The sequence below is a fragment of the Larus michahellis genome, chromosome 11 (genome assembly GCF_964199755.1).
Source record: "Larus michahellis chromosome 11, bLarMic1.1, whole genome shotgun sequence".
NCBI classification, from domain to species: domain Eukaryota; kingdom Metazoa; phylum Chordata; class Aves; order Charadriiformes; family Laridae; genus Larus; species Larus michahellis.
In genome coordinates this window covers 8293461-8319307 of record NC_133906.1, presented here as the reverse complement: position 1 = coordinate 8319307, position 25847 = coordinate 8293461, and positions in this window count along the sequence as shown.

Below are 25847 nucleotides of genomic sequence, written 5' to 3'. Positions count from 1 at the left end.
AGGAAAAAGAAAGAAAGGCTGAGGGAAGAAGATTAATCAAGAGGGAACCACACATCAACATCTTCGCTGCAAAGGGACGAAGACCAGAAGGATCAGCCATACTGAAGTTGTGGTCCACCCTTAGCAGAAGAAAAGCTGTTTCAGAACACCTCTGAAGGGTACTTAGGTCATAGCAGTGCAAAATTCCCTATTTTATTCTTTATTTCTGTATCTTCCCACAACTGAGAATAAATTACTCCTTACAAAGTACATGACAAAAGTCTATATTATTTGCTCCATATTTATTTGCTGACGATTGCAAACATATGCACCACTGGATGAAAACATGTCACAGTTTATTTCTATTGTTAAAGCCCTCATATTCAGTTCCAAAGCAGATGAAACTCAAGTAGTCCATATTTTATTTACTTAATAGGAAGATGGAAGTTTTCTCATTTAAGCTTCTTTTATGGACCTTGCTTTCTTTTAAGGCGTTTTTTGTGAATAAACAGTCCAGCCTACTTTTCTTTTCTACTCTACACTGCTAAGTGGGAAAGAAAAATGGTTTTATATTGTATAGCAACATAAAGTATATTTTTCAAACCATCTGTGGAGATAAGCGATTCATTCATTAACCCAGAATACCTCTGATGAATTCTACTATCACATTTTCTGGATCAAAGACACCTTGACAGTGTGGTGCTTGGACGGAATGAGGTGCTAAAGTATTGCACCAGAGAATGGTCTATGATTATGAGACACCCAGCAGGCAAGTACACATTAACTCTAGGCTGACTTATAGTTTCAATTTCAGTGTTTATTCATACAAAATACCAAATGACACGAGAGTATCAGAAAAAGATTCAAATTACATTAGTTATATTAATCAAGGACAAACTACCACCTGTTACCTAATCCTATGCAGCTATATAGTACATACCATGCAAAGTTGTTATTTTTATATAATAGCTTCACAAATTACAGAAGCAATTAGTTGTATCTAATCAAATAAGAACTGTTAACATATATTTATTTTTCAAACCTGATACAAAAAATGTTGAATCCTGAATAACATTTCTAACATTTTTTCCCAACCCAGAAGATAATCCGGGTCAAGCAGCCTCCAATTTCATAGTTAATTATACAGATGGTGCTCATCTAAATGAGAAAGTCTACTCTTGGCAACATCATTCCCTCTAGCAGGCAACTATTATAATATAAATAATTTGTAAATTAAGAATTTCAGTTTGAATAAATCACATCTTTTTTGACAGTGTTCTTATCACACACACAAAAAAGAGGCATTAGCACAGGAAAATAAACATTAAACGATAGGGAAAATGAAAGGTAATAAAAGGGAACACAGTCAGAACCTTCCAGTACATTAATCTTAGTTTTTGTGGGCTCATCATTTTCAATTCATCTGACAATCTGATTACTCCATATAGCATTGCAGATTGAATTATGCCATATGCACAAACTGACTACTCATGACCTGAGAAAGCTGCATACCTTGCTTTGACAAGTCTTATAATTAGAAACCTGTTAACAAAAAAGTCAAATAATTCTATTGAATTAGATGGACACCATCAGCAGAGAATTTTAAGACTGACTCCAGAGTGAGCCTTGCAGATCAATTAACATCAATGACGTTCTATCAGGTTTTGCCAAGTCTATAAAGTTCAGGACTCACTATGCCTTTTTTCCTTTGAGTTCTGCCCTCCTGCTGGAAGTCTTTACCTCTTCATCAGTAAATCCAATTTATTTTTTGGTCAGAAATGTGAATCAGTTTCCATTAACGAAACACAAGACAAACTATCTATGCCTAAAGAATAAACTTTGGAGCTTAACTGCCATGCAGCTAGAATAGCTTTACCCAAGGCTTCCTTTGTCTATTGTCTACAACACAATTTCTAAATATTCATTGTTCATCATCTGTTCACGTGCATTCACCAGCATCTCCTGACAGTTATCTGAACTGAGTGATTTACAACCTGACTACCTGCAAGCACCACCTGACTTAGCTTTGGAAATACTGAGAATTATCAAACTAGCTACAGGACTAACTGTAGCCTATAGCTTCCCTTTCAGCTTTCACAGTGAAACTTTACAATTAGGTTATCCAAACCTTAACAAGCTTATACACATACAGTTAGGGGTACTATGAGTACCATGAAGAAACTCAAAATTCTTAAAACAAGAAAAAAGAACCCAGCATTAAAGGATGAAGTAATAGAAATACAAGAATATTCAACATTATAATGGACAAGTCTGTTTGAAACTCGAACTATGATCTGAAATTTCTTCTACCAGTTAAAAGAGAAAGAGCCAAACTGATTACTGGGAGCTATAGGCTTGCAGTGCAGTACAGTTCTTAAACGGAACCGTGATAAGGGAAAATAAGAGCGTGAGTAAAAGACAGAAGATCGTCCAAGATAAAAAAAGAAATTAATACACATCGGTTATGTGAAGACTAGAAGTTTTCTAAGCAATCAAAAGGGAATACCCTTCACACAGATAAAATAGAGAGAAAACTCAGTTTACATTAGCTTATACACAGTATTAAGGAAGTGATATAAATCCTTCCTGTGTTCTGCTCTGAAATGGCTGAAATACACGCAGTAAATACAGAACCTGCTGCCTACCAGAGAGTCATTACAAGTGAAAAAACTACTGGCAAACTGCAGTTTGCTACAATCAATAATTCTTCCTGGTTGTGATGAAGTGAACTAGATTATGTGAAACAGCTCTAACAATATTCGCTTTTAAATCTTAGCCCTCAGCATTTCTTACAAGCTTTTCAAATAAACATAAATAGTAACTCAGGTATCTTACTGCACTTTTTGGTTGCCAGTAAGTGAATTTGTGTTTTAAAAGTAGTGCCCAGTTCCACAAATTCTTTTTGCCTATCCAAGGCAGGATAGGCAAACAGGATCCAAGAAATTTTAGTCTTCAAAGTGTTCCCTATAGCCTTAAACTTTACAAGCATTTTGTAAAGCTTTACCTTTCTTTAGGCACTCAGTTCAAGCTGATCTCTCTACAAAATAGTTTTTGTTCACTTTCTAAGGGTGGGAAACTTAGCATTAATGCTTTTTTGTCCATCTTAATTTACACTTGCTTTGATTTTTCCAGGTATCTCTGTGTATCATCCTATTCTTAGCTATTCTTAGTCATAAACTTGGTCAAAAACCTTTTAACAAATTTGATTACCAAGAAATACCTTGAAAAAAACATTACACTAACAGAAAGCAAAAGCATCCATAATAGGTTATAATATTTCACTCTGCTCCAGTGTGCAGTACTAAAAAAAATGACCAACAGCTAGGGCAGTTCAGATTAAATGAGACCTACAGTTCAGCTGACAAAAGAACTAGACCAAAACTTCTGAACTGAACTGTTTTCAAACTTTTAGTTCTGTTTATATGAACTCTGAAAAGTCCAAATCCCAGATTTACATATTTTATCAGTGCCTAATTAAAAAAAGCTCTTACATACACTTAAAATTTTTGCTACTTCCTGATGAACTTATCTACAGTCATTTTGACCTAGAGGTTATAATGGAATGAAAGAACAATGTTATGATACAGTTTCTTTGCCATTATTCACTATAAGATTGTTATTCTTATCCTGGTATTACTAATCAATCCTCTCATTTGAGTATAATCTACATGAGAGATCCTGCAGTAAAAGCCAGTGCAGGTTTTACCACAATCTGATTATTGCAGAATAATTGTTTATTGGTGTTCCTGACTGTAACCCTGATTACAGCTTTTTAAAATTTCTTTAACATACTGACATGAATATATGACTGTTTAATACTACAGACTACTGCTATCTGAAAGAAATGATAAAAAAATAAGGCTGTGATTATTTTTCCAGACTGCAGCTCTTATCAACTATTTGTGAAGAGAAGCTCTTGCAAGGCACCCGTAAGTTGAGGAAGCCCTTCACAAGGTTATTAATATAACCTTTTTTTCTTGGTCCATCTCTTTCTCTTGCCCCATCAATAAAGACAGTTTCAAACTTGTAATAAAAAGCTGTTCATTTAGGAACATCTGACCTTACCAAGCTTCCTAAAATTTTATGCTGGAGATTAAGCAGTCAATGTCAACCAGAATACTGAGATACAATAGCCCAACTATTGCTGAGTCACGGGATAATAATACGATTAAGCAGGGTGGATTTCTTTGCCAATGGCAGAGGAAAAAATGTCTGTTCTCTAATATGCATGGATGAGAAAATCTGCAGAAGAGAAAATCCTTTCTACAGTCTTAGTGTGAAAGTCTACTTTGACCCCTAGCTTATACTCTTGAGGGCTTCACATTTGCTTGGTAAACTGAAGAATTTTGATATGTTCTCGGCCCAAAAAAAAAAAAAAAAAAAAAAAAAAAAGGCAGAAAGTAAGCTGGCATCTGAATTTGTCTTCAAGTATTTTTTTCTGCTGCTCTGCATACCTCTCATATGCACTGCAGCAAGGCCCCAGCAGGACTGGACTGTGGTGCTAATGCGCACATTAATAAAACAGCATTGTTCAACAGCAATTATCTTGGTCAATCAGCCTGCATTTTATAGGGTTCAAAGGGACAAGGGTAGTACCAGGGGAATAACAAAATAACGAGGTAACTACATTTGATATGCTTGTGTGTGTCAGAAACTTAATGTTTGCGCTTGTAAATTGGTGGTTCGTCATGTTACTTCAAAGCAGGAGCTCAGGAGAGTCAAAAGTCAAATCTTCAAGTACTCAATACTCGTTTTTAATGCTGGTGAAGAAGTCAGGCATTACAATTTGGCAACATGGCTAGCTGATTTGCCTGGAGCGCATTATGAATATTAATCCTGACACAAATAGAGGCACTGAACAATTAAAGTAACAATGCATGTAGTGAGGACAAAGGACAGATAGATCATGTGTTTAAAACCAAACCCAGATGCAAAAGGACTGGTCCATTGAGGTGGAACTTCATTTGTGTTATAAATATAGATTGGCTGGAATGTGAGCAGCTGTGTATCCTACTGTAAGAATTTCATAATAAAGTATCATTGTTCAGCCCCAATCCATGACTGAAATAATCAGACTCCTTACTGTATGGGTAGCTAAAGTTAGAAAAGTTTGTAATAGGCCCCACAGCACATGTAATAAAAGAACTGAGATTATTTCATTTTCCTTACCTCTTTTTTTTTTCCTAACGCACTGTGGATCTTTGTTTAAACTATAGCATTTGTCATGCAAGATTGATGGATGACACATCTCCCACACACGCCCCTAGATTCTCAGCCATGTGGGGGCCTTCCTACTAGCCGCAACACCACAGAGAAGCTATAAAAGTTAACCTTTACAATCACCTTTTTAAGCTGAATCTTTATAAGATAATGAATGCTTGGAAGCTCATTAACATGAGCATGTCTTTTCTGGTGACACTGGGCACCCAGCAGGCCTATTTATACAAGACTGACCTAACCAAGGCACAGCACTGGGAGGCATATTACTTTTGGTATGTCCTATTGCCACCTACTTGCCATTCTAGTTCAGTGTGGCCAAGTGTCCTCTGTAAATGGACTTTTTTTGGCCTAGTTTAATTTGAAAATCAGAGTGATAGTTAGCCCTTGCACTACTCTACTTGACTTTTAAGTACTCCTTCAAAGTCGGCTGCTAGTCCTGGAAATATTTGCAAAACATCATCCTTATGTCCAACCCTTTGAAAGTGCTGTTTCTAGCTGTGGCCCTCTTTACATCTGACATTTCATAGAATCTGTTGGGTTGGAAGGGACCTTTAAAGGTCATCTAGTCCAACACCCCTGCAGTAAGCAGGGACATCTTCAGCTAGATCAGGTTGCTCAGAGCCTCATCAAGCCTGGCCTTGAATGTCTCCAGGGATGGGGCCTCCACCACCTCTTTGGGCAACCTGTTCCAGTGTTTCACCACCCTCATTGTAAAGAGCTTCTTCCTAATGTCTAATCTAAACCTACCCTGCTCTAGTTTAAAGCCATTACCTCTCATCCTTTCACTACATGCCCTTGCAAACAGCCCCTCCCCAGCTTTCTAATAGGCCCCCTTCAGGTACCAGAAGGCCGCTATAAGGTCTCCTTGGAGCCTTCTCCTTAGCCTCCTCTGCTTTGGCCATAAGGGAACCTGTGTTTTAATGAGAAGCAGTAATCACAGCAATGCTGCTGCAGTTCCACCTGGACACAGAACCACCCAGTATTAAAAGCACTAAGAACTGACTTTCACTATAGTGATATGATATGAATCCTGAGTCTTGCTCTGTGTTTCAGGCCAGTCCCTGGCCTGGCAGCACGCTGTCAGCCTCCTGCCTGCACAGCACATCTGCTGCTGTCCCACTGGCCCCCTCCCCCAGCAGCAGGCCCTGGCACCCTGGCCTGAGAGGGCAACCCACACATCCCTCCCCACTCTGCACCTCGGGTTGCAAGCGCAGAGCACATCTGACATGCTGTGAACGCGTTTGGGGCAATAGGTGGCAGGGCCTTGAGACACCAACACACTCCGCAGCCCTCCCTCCCCAACACAGCTCTGTGGCCCCTCTGGTCAGGTCCGCTCTGATACAGCTCAGCCTGTAATCTCCAATGAGCTGCTGAGATACGAGCTACAAGGCCTTTTCTGGGGCATCTCTCCCCCCTTCACGGGGGAGCTGCTGTTCACTCCTGCCCCTTGCCCTCAGCCCAGGCTGGAGCTGAGTGCCCGAGCAGGTGGTGGGGCTGCCCGCGTAGCAGGGTGAGGTGCCGGCCCCTCCTCCTCCGCTCCGGCCCTGACCGGCAGCAAGGCCGCGGGGCGGCAGCCTCCTGAGCGGCTGGTGGCAGCCCCGGGCACAGGCCGCGACCTCCGCCCAGCCAGGCACCGGGCCAGCCCGGGACGCAGGGTCCCCGGACCCCTGCTGTCTGGGCGCAACATCAGTATTTTCTAAGAAACACTCCAGTTTAAATCTTTAAAAAACTCCAGCATTCCCTACTTTAACTTCCTTAGCTATACAACTGGCAGCTCTCCCCTCCGCTTCCTTCTGTCTTGTGGAAAAAATAAAAACAGATGAAAATTAAATGTCAACACCTCTCTAGGGCAAGAGCATAAATAGAGTTCATTAATGGTGTCTCACAAAGGGACAGTGAGATAGGAAGATATCTTAAGACCCAACTCAGACCCTAATTATTCCTACACTGCTGTAGGAATGCTTCTTCATTGCTTGAGGGAAAAAAAAAAATTTAAAAAAAAAAATCCCTTTCGTGCTCTTCTAGAATACTCATTTGCTATTTATAAAGAAACAAAAACGGGGATTAGAGTCCAAGCAGATACAGCAAAAATGCCTGTTTCTTGTTCAGCATTAGGACACAGAATAATAATATGCACCAACTCCTCAGGCTGAACAGAAAGACAAATTATAAGAGATTGTGCTTCAGAAGCCGCAAGGCTGGACACAGTGATCAAAAGCTCCTCAGAAGTGGCAGGTTTATCTCCTCCCTGTAAGCACAATGCAGCCCTGCAGGAGCATCTCCCCAGAAGCCTTGTGCATGTTCACAATATTAATAACCAGCCACTGCTGCCAGGGATGCCGCATTCTGCAGTTTAATTTGAGACGTATTTGTCAATGGTACTAAACTCCAGTAAGATCAGGTTAATATTTAGTGTTTGATGCCAACTGGAAGATAAGGAAGCCTACAGAATGCAGGCTTACTCTGTTAAATGCAGAAAATGCTAATAATGTAAGTGCATTTCTTGAATTGCCATCGCATCTCCCTCCCACTTCCATCCTAACACCAACACCTCTATATTCTAATCTGTTAGTCACAGCATTTTAAAATAAGTCAGCGTAACCACTGTGAATCTTTCAGCGAATTATAAATGCACCGACATGTTCCCTTGAGCGGGATGTGCTGGTTAGGAAGCACACATATGCAGGTTTACTGTTGTGGTAATCATTGCAGAATAGTGTCAGAGCAACACTAACCAGGGTGAATACTTACTTATTACAGCCGCACCTTTTCCTTCCCCCAAGGAAGTTCACCTGTACCACTTGGTCAGCATAGATGATCTTAGTTTGGAACATCAAGAGAGAGATTGACTTATTTGTTTAAAGCCAAACAAAAGTTGAGAGGAAAAAAAATTCTTCTCCAATCCTGAAGAGTTGCTGCTTTGTCAGATTTACAAGCTTGCCAGCACTTTAGTTGTAATAATGCATCAAATTAGAGCGTGCCAGATGAGCTCTTCTTGTATCTGAGATCAGCAGCAAATATGAATATTTATATGTGAACTTTGGGGGAAATACCTATATGCGTAAAATACCCCAGGCAGAAATAGATATTTCCTTTCCTGTGCAAGTTAAACTTGCTGCTTTTTAGTCTTCAGTTCAGCAGGTCCAAAGCGTCTTCCATCTTAAATACATCTTTGCCTGCAGATGGCTATACATATTAGATCAGAGACAGAATAAGGAAAGTTTATGCAAAATTGCTAGGAGAACCAGTTTAAGGAAAGTTTACTAATTTCCTCATCGGTTTTAGTTTGCTCTGGTGGCTGGGGTGCTGTACAACTGAAAAAGTTTCTCTCATCCTCAGTAACTATTTACCAGATTATACTGAAGAATATAGCTGGATTCTTCAAACATCAGTCATTTCTCAATTATGGTAGCCAATTCTCCATAGTCCAAATGATCTGTATTCCCTCCAAGTCATTCAAGACCTGTTTTATACTTCCTGCTACCTAATTTTATAAATCTCAAATACCATCCCTCATTTTCTGCAATCATAATGTTTATTTTAAATGCTAAAAGTCAGCATATTGCATACATTTCATTGGCCAGTGAAAGAATGCATGTTGAAAGAAAAAAGGAATTACACCAAATAGGTGTTGGAGCTGAACTGGAGAGGTACTGAGTTAGCTTGGTTGGCTCTAAAGCTTGAGGAAAGCAACCTCTGAAGCTAGAATAATCAGTTCAGCTGAAAGTTACATTAAAAGGGCCTATATTCTCTTTTTATAAAAAAATGTTACCTGAAACTGTATACACCATTTGCTAGTAGCTTTTATATAGGGGTAGTGGCAGAGGAAGAAAGGATTTGAATTTATTTAGAAGCTTGGGTTCCATGGGGAAAATACAAGGTAATTCACAGTCCTTTATAAATGCATTAGACAACCCCCTCATCCTTAACTGCAACAGCGTGGTCTCCATAGCAAGAACCTCCCTTTTAAAAATAATCATTCAAAGTGAACTCTTTGTATGCTGGCAGGTTTTTCTAAAATAATATACTTAAGCATACCTAGTGAAGAATATAAACCACGTGGAATATATCAGACTTCAATAATAGTTTCTGCATAAAATTCCTAAAGCAAAGTTTAGCTGATCATCCTTCCCATGTCATGAGTTATATAAAGCTCTTTTTGTTATTGAACCAATCACATATTCTACATCCCAATTTTAAAAAGTTATGCTGTACAGACATTACTAAAATAATCTTCTATATTCTCTTTGATTTTATGATACAAGTTCCACTAACTTAGCTGTGCAAAAGTTAAACTGAAAAGATAATCCAAAATGCTCTGGAGTTTGTTCTAAATTTTTTACCTGCAAAGCACTGCAGAAAGCTATATAAAAATGCCATTTCTGCATAAAAAGCTATGCTGGGTCAAACAGCCACTCACATAAAAGCTGTTGTGCCACAGTAGCTTGCAAAATTAAATACTTGACAAATAAAAAAGCAGAAGGCACATGTTTAGAGATAAAACCTGGAGAATAGATGAACAAAGGAGAGATAACAGGAAGTTATTCCATTACAGAAAAGTTAGCTTAGGCATAAAGTTCATGCAGAAGAAATCAGAAAACACCAGATAGCAGGTTTATAAAAGGTATTTGTTAAATTTGGAGATGCTTTGTCATATTTACATACAAGTTTGTTCCTCCTCTATAAAACCAGATGCATTCCTTCAGAAAGCAGCATTTAGCCCAGAATTCAGCCAAGGGCCATGAAAAGATGCTGAAGTGAAAAGCAAAAGACCTGAGCAAGTACAGAGTGACACTTTGCCTAGCATACCATTCCAACTCCTGTGAACCAGTGGTTTAAGGACATCTGAAGCCAGGAGTTGCATTTTCCCTGTCACATTTAATAGCTTTTGAGAAATATGTTCTTCATGAACTTGCTATGGCCTTTTCTAGCACATCTCAGAACCTCCAATATCCTCTAGCAAGGAATTTTACAGTAGCATTGTAATTTATGTGAAATTAAATCTCCTTGTTAATGTAAGTCTGATGCTTGTTATTTTTACTGAGTGTCCTTTAGCTTTAACGGTAAGAAACAGTGAAAATCATTCTGTTGTCTACATGATTCATATTTTTTCCAGAACTTTAGCATATCTCTTTCAGTTCTCTTGAGCGAAGAAAAATCCTGACATAATAAATCTTATTTTATATGCTGTTAAATAGCTCCAGATATACTTTGTCAACTTTTTCTGTACCTTTTTCAGTTCTATTAGATCTTTTTTAAATGAGGGGAAGTTTGGAGGAGGCAACAAGAACTTTGTGAAGCATTCAGGATGTTCACTAAGGGTTTATCAGTGGCATAATTAATCTTTTCTATTTCTAAGTACTTACCTGGTAATTTCTAATATTCTTGCATTTTCAGTACTGGTCTAGCATGCTATAAACTGCATCATGAGGATCTTTGTTCTGATGGGTAACCAGGAATTTACAGCCCATCTTGACGCATACTTAAGGATTTCTCCAAGTTTATCACTCAGCTAGTGTTGACTAAAGCTTTATTACGTAGCATCTCAAAGTCTCTCTGAAACTTTTGTAGCCTGTTTTCATTTCAACTACACTGAATAATTTAGATAGAATGAACAATGAAGTTACATATTTTACTCTGTGTCCAAATGATTCAGTCATCTAATAAAACAGCACAGACTCTGCAGGTCTTCAGAATTTTCCTCTCCCTCAAAAACTGACCATTCCTACTTTTTTGTATTACTTTTAATTAGCTATGAATCCCTTTTTCCCTCATGCAAATTTTCTTTCTCTAAGAAATGCTAGCTGGCAGACATAGCAGTAACATGTCTCCAGCAGCTGAAGACAGAAAATTGATAAAATCCCTTCTCAGAAAGGCCATATAAACTATCTTACAATCATAAGTAAACACTGATGAAACGTTGTCAAAAAGAACAAGTAATTTTAGACTAATGGCCAGAGGAAAGGAATGCACTGCAAATCTTGTGCAAACAGAAAGACTAGAATGAACAATAGATTACAATGACTTGTTTTGTAAAGTACTTCCAGTTCTTAAAGAGGGCCTACAGGACAGATGGGGAGGGACTCTATCAGGGAGCACAGTAAAAGGACAAGGGGTAATGGTTTTAAACTGGAAGAGGGGAGGTTTAGATCAGATATCAGGAAGAAATTCTTTACTGTCAGGGTGGTGAGACACTGGAACAGGTTGCCCAGAGAAGCTGTGGATGCTCCATCCATGGGGGTGTTCAAGGCCAGGTCAGATCGGGCTTTAAGCAATGTGGTTTAGTGGAAGGTAACCCTGCCTAGGGCAGGGGGCTTGGAACTAGATGGTCTTTAAGGTCCCTTCCAACCCCAAACCATTCTATGATTCTATATTATAGCTCTCCCCTTGTCTCACTGTGAGAAGTTGTTTTACCTTTGGAGTAGAGATAATCAAAGTAAAGCAGTTTGGTCTGCAATACAAGAAAGCTGAGCACAGTCCCCCTGCATAGTCTTGTGTGATATTAGTCAAATTAATTTCTTTTGTCACAGGTCTCTGTGCGTAAAATAAGAGTTCAAGAGCCTCCCTGATTTAAAAAAGACAGGAAAAAGTAAAGGATATATGAGACAGTCAAGACACAAGACAAAGAAATCTATGATTTTGTACCGCATCAAGACAGTAAACTGTCCCCACCGTATGTGCAAATACTCGGCATCTATAGCATGCAGTATAATGGTATCAATAAGAACTCAGAATGTTACTATGAAAATAATTTGTACGTTACTCTACTAGAGTATTTTAATTAGCATAAGAAATGAAAAGGGTTCATTTCGGACTCATAGTTGTCAGGCACTTGCGCATCACCCCACCTCAAAAGCAGTAATTATGGGTATGGAATGATGTATGCAAAGAAAAGCAGTATAGAGAATAACAAGAAAGCAATCTTCAATATATACAGTTGTTAAATATTACAGCTACAGATTAGCTGCAAGAAAACCTCAGTGGGCAAGGCAGACATTTCTTTATTACTAATGAGACAGTGCAATTCTTTATAGTGCTTTTGCTTCAAAGAAAATCTCTAGTTTGGTTTTAATTAGTCTCAAAAGGAGGTTTTCATTGAATAGAAAATTCTCAAATGACAACAGAAAATAGAAACTCAGCATAAGTGAAGTGAACTAGAACCAGAGGAAGATGAGCTGAGTGTCTACTGGACAGGTTTGCCAATATCCCAGCAATTCAATGTCACTTAAAGCAGAAGCATGCAGCAAGTGTCTCATTATATTAAAGCACTTGCCATCTCTGAAAAAGTTGCTGACATTGGGTTTGTGTGTGAAGCAAAAGTTTTAGCAAATGCTGAAGGGTTTTGTTTGTTTTTAACAACCAAATTAGGATTCACACCATAACGGGTGAAGTTAAAAAATACCACAATCCATTAAGGAAAGAATGAGACCCACAGCAGCAGCAGCTCCTTGGGTTTTTGGCATTTTGAGGGAAAGGTAACTGTAAAGAGAAATTATTTTCCTACTGTTTAAGTTGAATTAACTACAGCAGTTCTGTCCCTTACAAATAAAATCCATGGCTCACCAAAAAAAACATACAGTCAGCTAAGGGCTTTTACCAAGAGGAAAGAGTAAAAGCAATGCCTTCTATTTAGAGGCCCTTCTGTAGCTTTGCTATTTCTGTGGTAACATGTTTCTCATGTTGGATGAGAATTTCTAACAATTTACACAATCATAACTTGAAGCGGACACACCACCATAGCCCGTTTTGCATCCACCATTGCCCATTTTCAGCAGATTAGCTATTGATTCTTAAGGTCGTTGTAGCCCAGGTGTCAGATCATCTCAACACTAAGGTGTTGGGCCAAAAGAAGGATATTCTAGCAGTCATTGTAATTCTGAAGTATGAATCCTACCATTCAAAAACCCCAACACAACTGTTTAGTCTTTCTGTCCAGAACCATGATATGTCACCTAAAGGAAACCATGAGTTCTAATGCTTTTCATGTTCTCTTGTCATAGGCTCCCATTGATAATCCGGGGGGTTAATCCAAGAGACCACACTGAAGAATTAAAGTCTGACTACATGTTGCTACCCTTGCATAATTAAAAGGTAATGAAGCTGTAGTCAGTAAATTCCATATATGTATACACACGAGTTTTTAATAACATATTAAGTTTTATTACTGATCTTACTCAGACAAGATTCCTACTATCTTAATGTAGGCTTGTGAAACAGATACTTCATCATTCTATGCGATTTTTAGTCTCTCATATATCAGCTAAAATTAAAAAAAATGATCAATTTAATTATCATATAGTCAAGTCCATGTAAGCAAAAAGACCACTATAATTGTTAACGTGCTCTATTGCATACAGTGCTGCTTGAAAAAAAATAAAATCCAAGTTACAGCTGGCAGACATTTGGGAGAAAAAACCCAACCTTTTTCTTCCAACTAACTGTATGATATATTATTTTAAGCAAACAATCCCTATTTCGAATGAGAAACAGAAATATAGACAAGATGAGAGCAAGAAGATTCGCTAACTATCCAGCATTAAAACAGTTTTAAAACCACTTTAAATTTGTTTGTTTTTTTTTTTTAAAAGAGGTCTGACTCAGCGCAAGTACTTGACTTCTGTTGCTTATATCCTGACACATGAAGTTTGGCAAAACAATTTTGCCATTTCAACTGGATACATCACATCTAATACAGACATACTGGGAGAACTGATATGAGGCACTCTGTGAAAGGCTTTTCGTTTTGGAATCCCTTCCCCTCTTGTGTCCGAACAGAGCTCAACATTGTTAGTGTTGTAGTTGCACCACAAATCTTAATTATCTTTCTTTCCTGCTTTTAAAAACAATTGGGATGTACGGTTAAGACTCATGTATGCATTTTTGGGATAACCACTAACCATGCCTTAGTTAGATGGAATTCAGCAAATTATAGGAATAAATGGATTAGCAAAATAAGCTTTAAAGGTGTAGAAAAAGATATCCTAAAATTTATTTTCATAAGGAGGAGTGTTTTAGATTGACTCCGAATTCTAGAGCAGAAATTGGTAGTAATGCTGACTACTAATAACTGGTAAAATAAGCCTTGTTTAAACCTTAGGCTATTTTGTCAAATTTTGAATGAACTAAGGAAGTTAAATAGAAAACAGGTCAGACTAGGAAGAACAAGGTCTACCAAAAACTTAAACTAGAGCAAGAGATGCACAAGGACAGGATGGAAGATAACTGCATACAGTTATGGATTTTTCAGAGCCTTTTGCCCTCCTAATAAGGATAGCTGAGCTGTCAAGTTTACCTCCACAGAGAAAAGAAATTAATGACGCAGATTCAAACAACTAGCTATCACAGAACTATTGTTTGACACTGTCTGCAGGGCTCTTTGTAGCAATCAGCGAAGCTTATCTTTTCTATCTTCATTTTCAGAAGATTCAACCCTTTTCTGAAAACCTCAAGGTGTTAATGCCACTGATGATAGCATAGCTCTTTTTACTTTACAACAAGCATAATTTACTTGTCTTAAGAGTCTTCTGTTCTGCTCTTCCTCCTGGAATACCATGAGAAAGGTTTTGTGCAGTTAAGAGATTTTGGAAAACATCTAAAGAAGGAATACACAGTATGCAAATACAGATGCCAGCAATCAATATCTAGACCTCAAAGAAGCAATGATAAATACTGTCCTGAGTAAAACAGTTGTCACTAATAATACTCAAGACCAAAAATTCAATATCCTTTATATGTATGCTTGTATGTATCTTGCTATACACCAATATAAGCCAGTTAAATTTACAAACTCAGTATTTGAGAAAAAAATTTGGTTTCAGACATTAACTACTGTGAGCACCAGTTCTTTTCACTTTTTTGCTCCTTAGATCAAAGCCATTTCCACTACTTACAATTTGTACAATATATTAGAAAGAACAATACTTTCTAAGACTCAGCACATTTTCAGAAGAAAACATCCAGAATAGAAGAATAAGGTAACATGGGGATTTGAGAGGAGAGATCAACTGGTTTTAACATCCTTTTTTTGTTTCCAACAATGAAGAAAGAGGGAACACCCTACAATCCAACAACAACAATGCCTGCAGACAGATAACCACCACTAGCAAGTTATGTATGTATTTTCTTCACCCATTTCCTTTTACTTTCCAGAAGCAAAAAGGTCATTGTGGTATATTCCATTAAGTGATCTTGGACAGTTTGCTGCATTTAGTTATGTCTCATATGCTGTATCAATTGGGTTTGGATTTTGACACAAAGGGAACTTTTATGCCCAGTACAACAGAGAAAGTTAATGTCAGTTTCTTGTTTCAGTCAAGAAACTACTTACCACCTAGAAACACTCTTAGCACTTGGACACTGCAAGGCACACTGTAGCAGGCAAAGATTTGTGATATATGTAATTTTTTTATAATCAGTGTAAATCTAAACACATGCAAATCTATATTTGCTTTGCCAATATTCAAACCTCTAAACTGAGAATGCTAGTATTCTTATAAACACTCACGTAAGTTATGAAAATAACTCAGATGATCTAGTGAATACTCAGGCTCTTCAAATTACTTATGAAGAGATAGACCAGTTCAAAACCAGATGTGCCTTGTACCACCTAAAGCATTAAAAGTCTCTTTTTTGTAAGTAACTTCTATTCTGGCTTTAAAAATCCATATTAGATTTCTATTCTAATCATTGTACCATTTGGTAGTTGAACTGATGTTTTGCTGTGGTATGTAGGTCACTTGCATTTGCTTTGAAGTACTTTATTAGCACAGTAACTAGCTAAAGCTTTTATAAATGTTCTCATTCATCTTTGTGGTATTACAGTCCATTTGAGGGGGCTTTACAACCAGTGTGCTCATAACATTTAAATTAAAAAAGAATGAAGTTTGATTTAGACTGATAAAATATTCATATTAGGTCATACCTTATAAATCTCCAGAAGCTAAAGACAGTGTGGTTGCCGAGATAACAGCTGTATCCACCTATGAAATATTAAAAATAAAAGATAGAAATGATACAATTTGAAACTAATTTATCAGTCAAACCTACTGTTCTATTTGCCCTACTAGGGAAAAAACCTATACACAGTCTAGTTCAATAGTAAACACTTAATTCATGAGTAAAATACCATTCATTTGTCTATTGATTTTATGATTGCTATTCCAAAAAACATTGATTATTTTGACACTAGAAATAACATCAGTTGTCTTCAATTATCTCACATAAAACAGTTTAACTTTCAGCAAAATTGGAATATTTTCCTACCATATACCCTTACTTAGTCTAAGGGCCCTAGAAGTTTTTGTAAAAAGATTCAGAGACATTAATACATTTTTTATTTCCAACAGCACTATTTATTTCTGAACACCAGCAGCATTCAGAATGCAAAAGCCATTAGATGCCTTCCCCACATACTTCTTATTAACAGTAACCTCTGAATCTTGAAAATCACAAGTCCATAGATCTTGGTCATAGTAAGAACGAACTCCAGTGTAAACAGGCTCTACTGATAAACAGGCTTCATTTCCTCCCCTTCCCCCAATCAAATGTACAGTATTAGCAAATTGAGTTTAGTTTTCTGTTTTCAAACTTGGCATTTTGAAACCTAGCCATTTGGCAATACGCTCCATTTTGTAGAAAACTGTTGCTAACTTCTTTTTCCTTACTAATGAACTTACAAAATAGAAAAACATTTTTGCTTGAAAACAGATGAAACAGCTAGAAAGAAAACGCTGAAGTAGCAATCACTAACCAGACTTTTTCATTTTCTTTCCTGTTCTGTTATAAAGAAAAAGTCCTTACCTGCTAAATTACCACCCTCCTACAAACTAACCCTTACTCTAAGGGTTGCCACTTAATTCTTTTTGTATAAATTAAAACAATTGCTGGACCAATTGCACTTTGAACATAATTAGTTTTCATTTATTATCTCTCACACTTTCAGCTGTGTCACTTACCAAACCCAGAACCTTCTACTTAGCTCAATTGCCATGTTCTCATTGGTCCTGACTCTTGCAGGGAGAGGAATCAGCCTGTATCTTAGGAACAGGATTTAAGACAGGACTTACGCAAAATATGGGCACTAAGTCCAACACTGCAATCCACAAGGGCCCATACAGCTGCTCCTCAACGCTAGAGCTGTAACACGTCCCTTTATGACAGTAAAGCTTCTTATGAGCCTTTGATTGCACATTGAGCAAAGTATGGTTGCTGTTTATTGCAACTGTTTGACATCTAGCTCACATGTGCCAGAGCAGGAGAGACTTACTTTTGGCAGTTTTCCTCCACCTCAGGTGCTTGTAGTTGCATTCAGTCCTAATTTAAATGCTGAATCTCCACGCTAAATACTGCCCCAAACTTAATCAAAACTTTTCCCATGATTTAGGAACTTTGTTGAGGTTGAGTCTAACCTTCAAAGCAGGCCTGTGGGGATAACTTTTTCTGCCATGCTCCTGATTTACCATAGCGTTAGAGAAAGAACATGGCAGAAGAGACTGAGAACGAACATACTCTGAAATGTCATGTTTTCATTTGATAAGAAAAAGCAACTAACAGCTGAAGATGACTTTAATTGCAATATCATGTAGCAGCCAAGATGATAATCTTTCATATTCACAATTCAACGCTGTAGCGCTGGTTTGACACAGAGGTCCACAGCAAAGTTCATTTAATATAAATGACTGAACATCTCAGGGTCAGGAAGACAAACAAGGAAAGAGATTTTTTTAAAGTATCTAGCTTGAATTAATTCTTCAATGAGAAACTAGTGAAGGTTTTTCTTCACACTTTAGACACAATGAGATTCTTCCAATGCTCATAAAAGGATTTAAATAGCCTTAGCTTTTACAAAGTGAAGTCTAATATAAAGGTACACATTGGATTTCAAAACCATGCTCATGCTTTCCTTTGTAATTGTCACATAGCTATGAAAATTAGACAGATGTAATAAACAGCATAGGATACTAATGGGTTACCTGAGACTTTGATTGCACTCTCCCTCTGCTACAGGCAACATTATAATATAACAATTTTTTAACTTTATAACATAATTCCTGTCAGTATGTACTGGGCGGCGTTCCCAGGTGCTGGCAGCGGGGGCCGCAGGGGCCTGTGTGAGGAGAAGCCGGGGCTGCCTCGTGCCTCCCGCCGCCGGTTCCAGCCGGTTCCACAACGGCCCCGCCGCAGGGCGCGGCTGGGCCAATCGGCCGAGCTGGTGGCGCCTCTGTGAAGGCCTCTTCGGAAAGAGCGAAACGCCGCATGGCTGTGAAGAGTGAGGGAAAAAGTGTGAGAGTCGGCCCTGAGAGCACCGAGGTGAGGAGGAGGAGGGGCAGGAGGTGCTCCAGGCGCCGTAGTAGCGACTGCCCTGCGGCGTGTGGCGGGGCCGCGCTGGAGCGGGCGGGTTTGCCCTGAGGGAGCTGTGGAGAGCCCCGCCGGAAGCAGGGAGAAGCCTGAGGAGGAGGGAGCGGCAGCGAGGGGCCGTTATGGAGTGACCCAGCCCCTTGTTCCCTTTCCCCGTGCCCTGCTCCGGGAGAGGGGTATAGGAGTTGGGAATGGATTGAAGTTGAACCTGGGAAAAAGGCAAGGGAAGGCTGTTGTTTTAATTTTACCTTTGTTTTTTGCTGTTCAACTGTATTACAGATTAAATTAATTTTCCCCAAATCAAGTCTGTTTTCCTGTGATGCCAGTTGGTGAGTGATCTCCCTGTCTTTTGTCTTTGACCCACAAACTTTTTCATTTTGCTTTCTCCCCACATCATATTGAGAAGGGGGAGCGAGAGAGTGGCTGGGTGAGCAGCTAGCAAAGGTCCCCTCGCTACCGTCATTTATTTGGCACCCGGTACCAGCCCCAACCCGCAACCCTGAAATTATCAAGAGTTTTATGCTCTACAACCGAACTAGCTGGCCATTCTCAGGGTGGAGAGCCCACAGGCCAAGCTTAACCAACCACACAGTAAAAACAAACTGTACTGAACCTGTTGTTTTACCAGTAAGGGAAAATACATCCATATTTTTAAATGAGGGTCCATTGGACTGAGTTCTGGCCATGTGTAAAGAGCTTTACAGGAGATGTGCCATGTTGTATGACTGTCTAGACCTGAACACTGAGAAGAAAAGGACAAACAACGAACTTCAGTATTTGCACGCCTTTACTAAATGTAGAGGACAACAACTTATTTATCAAGGTACTTAATATATATGGATCACATGGGAAAAAACATTCAGCCACCACTGTACCTAGTGATATTAATCTAAACTGGTATGTATGTATAACATAGATTTTACGCAAATATGAGCAGAAGATCTGGCAAAATTGTAACATTTTCTTGGCAGCCAACTTGTAGGAGTAATACTGTAAAAGAAAAATTGTTAATTTCTGGCACAGTGATAACACTGATAGAGTACATTGCAGGTAAGATAAGCGTGCTTCTCCTGTGCTTGGCCTAGATACGAAAATAAATAAAAGTTTCACTTAGGCATATACATATAAAAATGCTCCAATTGCTCTTCTCCCATTTGGTGCTGCTCTGCAAAGCTGTACAGTTCCCAGCATTGAGATGGAGACTGCATTCTGCTAAATTGCTCACACATTAAGATTATTGTACATGCCCAGGCACCTGCTACTTGTGAAGTTAGTTGAGGCTGTGAAAGTTTTCCTGCAGGAAAGTTTAGAGGAGAGGGCCAAGAAAATCATTGCATTTGCTTTGTAAGCTCTGAAATATTCACATTTTTTTCTGATCAAACATATATCTTCAGTTCTTCTCAGTCCCATCATTTTCTCAGACTTTTGGCACTGAAAAATCTTCCTGAGTGATGAAGAGTACTGCAACCAAGATACCACGTATACATATGCTGCATCTGCAAAATGCAAAAAGTAAAATAATCATTTGCCTGGTTTTCCTCACAGATGTTGGTATTTTGGGATAAAATGTTCTGGAGTTGTTAATGATCTTTTCATACCTCAGCTCCATCTGGAGTGAATTAAAGGTAAGGACACTTCCTTAGCAGTGAACTGAAGCCATGACAGTGAGTACAGAATACTTGTAGGGTTGTTTTTTTTTTTCTTTTACTTGGAAATGGCGCTATTTAAATGTGATTACTCAATAATCATTGTGTTGTATATGTGGTTACATTAAGGGTAATGATCTAGAAAAGCAGTGTTCATAACTAGGTTTTCCCAACAAGGAGCTTTTGCTGCAAAATAGGCAATTAATCTTCAAATAGACCATGTAAAAAACAGGTGTTCAATGACATACAGATTGGTGGCATCAGTATTGAAACATCTTGTTTCATAGCATGTTAGTATTAGTATGGAGAAAAGATAATGCATTTGAAGTTTTCCATCCAAAGCAAACCAACATCTTTATAAATAACTTGCTTCTCAAGACAACTCTTTGTGTATCTTGAAGATTCTAACATTAGAATCTGTTAATCTGAATGGAAAATGCAGCCTAAAATTAGTTACAAACCATCTGCATCTGTCAGCTAAGTCATACACAACTTTGAAATCTGTATTCCTACTTTTTGTGTCTGAAATAGAACGAAATAAAGGAACAACATCTTTATGAAATCTGTGTTAAATGATTCAAGAAGGTAACTTGCTGTTTAAGCTGTGTTCTGCTCTCTAAAGACTATTATCTCTGGGTAGTTGTGTCCTCCACTTAATCATTTATTTTCACATATTTGGATGAAAATCAAACATACCATACAAATACAAAAAAAAAAAAGTTTCAGCCTGAAGAATTAGATTATCACATTGGTAAATGCATAACTACTGCTCTCAGGCAGAGACAGTTGAGGTAGTTAGAAGTTTTGAAGTGGTCTTAGTCTAGTGGCTTAACAATTTAAGTGCAAAGCATGACAGTCGATTTCAACATCATTTAGCCTTACTCAGCATTCTCTCAGTCCAATCTGACTATGTCATGGATTCATGGATACAGAGATAAAGCCTATTACAATTCAAAGGAAAAATAACCCGGTTGCCCAAGAAGGGAGCCCTGAATGTGAACCTGAATACAAACTACTGTTTAGGTGTGTATAGTGAAGGAAATCTCTGTGTATTTAGGCATTTTAAGGAATCTCCCTACGTTGATTGCAGAGCCTTGAATTGATTCATTGTATTCCATCGCCAAGCCATCTTCTCAGATGGTAAAAAGCTGGCATTGCGCTATCCAAGTTGATAAAGCTTTGTCAGTACACAGCAACAAGGAGAAGGCTTGCTACCTTCTAGTAAGAAAATTATCTTAATTTTCCTTTACTATTACTTTCAGTTATGCTAAAAGATTTGCTTTGATTTCTTTTAGGGAGAAAAGTTTTTAGAATTTTTTGGCTCTTTTTTAGAATAGTAAACTCGTCCACTTAAATTATTTAATGTTCTGTCTTCTTTTTTGTAACCAAAGTGCATTTTCCTCTGTCAGAAGGGGTCAGCAGAGGTCAACAGAGCAGGTGCAGGGTCTGATGGCCTTCTGCAAATTTCAGAATGTTATTAAAATTTATTTTTAAAAGGTTAAGATTTTTCTTCTTCCCCTGTCTAAATAATGGAATAAGCTGAAATGCCACTCTCTGCTAGAGATGTTGCCAGGCTCATAGCACTGGAGAAGAAACTGTCCAAGCTTTGACATCTAATTAACATCACTAATATACTTAAATACAAAGAAGAAACAAATGATTTTAAGAATTCAACTCTTCTCTGTGTGTATGTGCAGATTACACTGTGTCAAATACGGAATATCAATCTTGGAAGTTATCTTTGTGATAAAAAGGACTAGCTATAGTTCTTAATATATTTGACACTGGCTGGAGGCATTTAAAAAAATGCATATTCATCATCAGTCTTGCTTTCTAAAATCATTTCTGACCTGGTCACTATTTAACACAAGAACAGCTTCATAGAAATTAAATTTATGCTGATCCTTTATATGATGGATGCTGAAAGAGATTTGCACAGTGCAGTAACTGTTCACACAAACTCTCTATCAGTTCAAGACTCAGTCTGAGTGATTTCCAGTGCAGTCTGTTCCAGGCTAAGGAGTTCAAGAACACAAGCAAATGTCTCTTAAATTTCAGCTGATTAATGTTGTTTTCCAAAGTACTTGTCACCTGTACAGATACCCACATGCTTGACTTGTAGGCAGACTTTTTCTGCAGTGCATTTGAAATGGAGTTAGGCAAATAAAGCCTTTTTCAATGCATGCTGTTAGACGTTAATAACCCTGCTATTTAGTAAGTGTTTCTCTGAATTTAAATATCAAAATTCACAACTAGCCTTATGGTCCAAATTAAGATTCAAAACACTAGGATATATATATTAGGTAGAATTTCCCAGCCAAAATTTACATTTTTCATTGTAATGAGGTATCAGTAAGCTTTGCTTCCAATGTTTACTATATTTTTTCACAATCACTTTACAAAGCTTAGAAATAAATAAAAATTCTGCCCTTTATATTTATTGGGTTAACATTCAAAGATTGTAGTGCAGGAATTTTTGTAACAACCGAAAGCAAACTCATCCATCTACAGTTTGATTTCCCAAAAACCTGTGATAAAAAATAGTTTATGTCTCTAAAAGTATTTAATATTACAAAATAAAGTAACAATACTCCTCAATACCACAAGAAAACCCACTGTTCCAACAGGCATTCACAAGAACAGTTCATTTAGAAAGAACAACCAAACCTACTAATGCCAAAAAATCAAGGTTGTAATTAAGAGAAATAATTAGAGAAAGAGGGCGGGAATATTAATCTTATATGCATATTATATATATATAATTACATTGACCTACATAAAAATCAGTATGGAAACTACACACTATTTTTCTCAGTAATAAGTATTGTTCAATTATCATCTTGGATTCTGGATACTAAAACCCCACACTTTTAATTTCCTTATACAGGTATTTCTCTAACATTGCCCCACCTTAAAAATTGGAGAATACTTGTATGCATAAGAGACATCCCATAAGGAAAAACACTTTTAAAAGTCATCCATGTCACTATCCTATCAAGAGGTCAGACACTGACCAGAGAATATCCTGGAAAAAATAGTTCCCAACAGAATAATAACCAGGACAAGCAATCTGTTGTGAGCATCCACAGACTCAGGGCTAGGACTGAGTATTTCCCTTTACAAGGTAAATTCCAGGTCTCTGAAGCCTGACCATGCCCCTTTAAGAACCCAGACCTGCTCCAATGACCAAAATGTCGAGTAACTTAAATGGAAAGAGGATCAGGCTCTAAATGTTCATAGACTTATGATTCTTTCAAGTGATTAGCATTGCAGACTTCCATCTGGAAGGTTTACAGGTGATTTATACAATGTGACTGTTGTGAGACAGAATAGCTGGCATCATCCCTCTAGAGGGAAAGTATGGGATGGTGGTCTTGGAGTCCAGAGCTCTCAATGCTGGAGGGCATTCCAGGCAGGACTTTCAGAAAAGAAAAATCACTTTTCACTGCTCATGTAAATTGATTATACCTATTGGCCTCTGGAATTGGAGGATGAAGTTTTTTTCACTTTTTTAGCTCAAGAGCTGTTGATCATTGTAGGAGTCAGATTTTCTTGAGCCTGTTACCCACTGTAACCTGCATCAATTGCAGAACCTAGCAATGCAGACTGCATGGCTGACCGTATTGAAAATTAACAAAACTCAAAGCATATAGTTAACATTGCACAAATTCCCTTGCTCTTGTTGGCGTCTGGAGAAAATCAGTTACATCTGCTATGTTTTTATGATATGTCAGGGTGTTTAATCATTGGAATCTATCTCAGTACATGCCAAATCCAAGGGACTATTTTACATCAAAGCCTGGACTTCAGGCCCAGAAGAAGTTCTAAGATAAGTTTTATGTCACTGCAAACTCCATCTCCTTCTTTATTCCTCTCAAGAGCCAGTAAAATATTCAGCCTAACTTCACATGTGGCCCAGAGGGTCTACTTGAAGTGAAACGGTTGTCCCTACACCACTTAGGTTATAAGGGACCCCTGGAGGTCTCTAGTCCAATCTCCTGCCTGAGGCAGGCCCAGCTAGCTCAGGTTCCTCAGGGCCACGTCTAGTCGAGCTATGAATATATCCCAGGACGGAGATTCCACAATTTCTGTCAGCTCCTGTTCCAGTATTTGACCACCATTATAGTAAAGAAAGTATTTTCTCACATTTGTTTGCTGTTTACAATTTTTCAACATATGTCCATTATTCTTGTCCCGTCCCTGGATCCCCTTTAAGAAAAGTCTGTCTCCATCTTTTGTCTACCCTCCTATTAGGTAGTTGTGTATATCTCAATTGTCAGAAACATAACAATCCAAAGAAGGTTTCACAGTAAATCTTTTGGAGTGTCAGAGTTTTAATAAAGTCATAATCTTTATAACAGTGTCACAGAGAACTCATTTCTGAAGTTAGTGGGTGAGTGCAAAGTTTGAAAAGAACTGTAAATAAAAAAAGAACAGCATTGGTCTCCCTTCCCATAACATTTTGGATTTAGAGTGGGTGTCCTTCTGCCACCTGCTTATCACTCTGCCAAGGTCCAATGCGCTAGTTGTTTCAAAAATACACAGAATTCTGTCTTGAGTGCCAGCCCCGTGCCTATTTCTGGAAAATTAAAATACAATCTCTCAGGCTGCCTTTGCAAGTGTCTCTTCCCCACTCACTGGAACTTAAAGAATTTAGAAACATTTATCTTTCCATTTGCTCAAAAGATAAAATTAAGCATAAGAAACAAGAATTAACCTGGATGTTAAAATTTAAAAAAAAAAAAAAAAAAGAAAGAGATGCACTTGACTTCTTTAGGGCTAGAAAATGTCTTATCCTGTAAGGTTACCCAGATATTTAGAGTCAGTCAAAGGGCGTGCAATGGTGGACTTGCTCTAGAACAAATAAAATCACTGTGGTAGTTCTACTGTTTTACATAACCACTTGACCCACTTCAGGGGTTGTAATGGTCTGATGGGACAAGGCTCGGAAATAGTTTAGCAGTCCCTTTATTTTGTCAAGTCACTCTGCAGCCAGCTGCTTGTATCGCTTCGAACATGCTCTATGGTATCTAATGAGAGAGAAGAATTGAAGACCCTTAAAAAAATGCCCTATTTCTTGAAACTGATTATCTCAGTCTGGAGTAAAATATTTCCTCTCTGCCTTTAATACTGAATTTAATAAAATCTATGTCCACATCTACACAAACGTGCTCATTCCAAGGAACACCATGATCATTTGTTAGTACAGCAACCAGTTATCTTTTAAATAATTAAAATAATTTCTATTTGAAGAGACACAGGTTAAAAGGGGGAACTACAGGGAAGAGACAGCAGAAATGATTGGGCCGGGTCCTCCCTTTTTTGCAGAAAGAGCATTTATTTTCTCCTAGAGATTTGCTAAGATCCCTGAAGTCATACATTAAAGACTACATTTTTTAAAGTACTGGGCATTTATATATGCAGATAAATGCTACATAAGCACATCTGAAAATCACACTGAAAGTCTATCTGCAAATTCAGGTGCTTAAGTTCTTTCACTATAATGAAAGAGGCCCTTATCATTTTTAAGCACATACATAGAAGTACATGATTTTCAAATATGTTGATCAATTACGAGTCCTACTGATCATAGTTGAGTATTTAAAATAATGTGTTGATAATACAAATGCTGCTCTTTATTGGCCT